We start from the raw sequence: 2,177 nt of genomic DNA on the forward strand, positions 1-2,177 counted from the left end.
GTTTTGGGAGAAACTTTTGAGCAGTTAAGCAGGAATTTCAGTAATTGATTTATGGAAAAAAGTTTTTGGATGCTTGGATACTCCAATGAAGGTCATGGAAGAACGATGTCAAGGCTTTGGAGATCTAATATTTGTGGTCCAATTATTTGTGCTCTTCCCTAATAATCTAGTGGAAATGAAACTAGGGTGAGTGACAGCCTGAGTAGAAAAGGTTAGCCTAGGTTCCTTGGCAATTGTATTGTCCAAACCCAATCCAACAAATAAATAAAGATTTCAGCAACGAAACGGCATTATTTCAGAAAATTCTTTCCTTCACTATACTTCCATTTTTTAATATTGTGTTGCATGGAAATGGCAGCAAATTTGTACTAACTGTCAACCTGCTGAACTATAATTCCCAGAAAAGTTCATGTAATTTTTTTTAAGTGCTCACACTTTAATCCTCCATAAATCCTGAACAATTGTCTTTTTGTTTTGCCTTCTTTGTTTATTACTGGCTTTTTGATTAAACATAACAAATAGTTTTTAAGGATAACTTTATGATTACCAAATCTAACATTTGCTGAGTGGGTACCAAAGTGAGCTTTAATTATGTGGAGTAGCTATCCATCTGTCTCAGATCCACATCCTGGTGATGACTTTTCAACAGAAAGTTATGTCACCATCCACTCAGAGTTCTGTCCAAGGTAGGTCCAGAAGTAGATGTTAAATAAAAGAGGACAGGTCCCCTTTATTCTGTTTTGATTGTGTGTATGTCTCATGCAAAGCAAGACAGCCAAGCATCCACAACAAGTGTACTCATTTTGGTTTGTTCTCATTTTGAAAACCTTGGTTTGTCTCTACATAATTAATCAATTAAACAATAATTAATTCCATCTTTTTGTGGAGATGTGATTGCCATATGAATTGCCAAATCTATTGGAAGCTACCAGCAATTTTAAGAATAATTACCCTCTTTGCAATATGCATTTTTGGGATTGCATGACAATGGTTCTGCTTCACATAATTGCATAATTAATCCCTTAGGAGATTCAGGAAACTTCCTAGTTGAATGTCTCTCTCTATAGTCTGCCAGTAATTAGCTTCCACAAAGTGGCCATTAATAAGAGATATTGTATAGTCCTATTCAATACTACCAAATAATTACTAGTCCTGTGCTTTTTCTCTCCTACTCTCCATTGTATACATCTACTGCTCTAAGAAACTATTCAGAACGCTTCATTTCACTAACATCTGGATATGTGTTGGATTAGAGGAAGGAGTAGGCTATAATTAATACTTCAAGTGCATTAACAGTATTTATGGTGCTTTGCCCTCTAGGCTGTCCCCAAATATTTTACTGCTTGAGGCATAGTAGCAAATCACAGCTTCTCCAAGTCAAGGAACATAGGAACCAACACCAGCCAAGATATCTTGGCACATGAGGCAGACCATCCCTTAAGAGCCATTCTCCAGCCTGGCAGGAAAAGTCAATAATAATGAAATAAAATATGAGCATTTCCTGAAGTGGCTGCCTCAGACTGTTAAATTACATGGCCACCCTGATGGCTTGTGGTAGGCTAAGCTCTTAGCATTTCAGAGGCAGAGGAACAAATGGCACCACCGTCTTATTCCTGGAAGAATAGATAGGCATATCAGAGGTAGACAGACTGTTATTTTGGCATTGGGGAATAATAATACAAATAATAAATATTAACAATTTGCTACTATTTATAATATATCTGCTACATAAGGTGTCTGCCTTGTTTTACATAAACCAGATTTAATCTTAGTCCATGGCCAGCCAAAAATAATTGGAGGACCTTATTTTGGGAGTGACAATCTTGTGGAAAACGAAAGAACTCTTACGAATTCCAGAGGGGTTAGCAGAGAAGTTTAATTGCGCAAGGTCCAGAGCATATTAGAGATAGGCAATTCTGAACGAGGAGGGTGTGATTAGACTTCAGTTTTTATACTCCCCTCCTTAAAGAACAAAGGACTACACATTGAAATACACACTGTGATACATTAGGAACGTTTCTCACAGGCATAGAATGGAAGGTTTTGCTACATACAAAGTATCCATGTGCAGAGCGCATTTGGTTGCCACATATTACTGACAGAGAACTTTCCCAGTGAATTTTCCCAGTGATTATGCATTACATCATTGTTCTAGCAATTATGCAGACACATCATTA

Source organism: Protobothrops mucrosquamatus, unplaced genomic scaffold, assembly GCF_001527695.2.
Source record: "Protobothrops mucrosquamatus isolate PMUCROS unplaced genomic scaffold, P.Mucros_1.0 scaffold2215, whole genome shotgun sequence".
Taxonomy (NCBI): Eukaryota; Metazoa; Chordata; class Lepidosauria; order Squamata; family Viperidae; genus Protobothrops; species Protobothrops mucrosquamatus.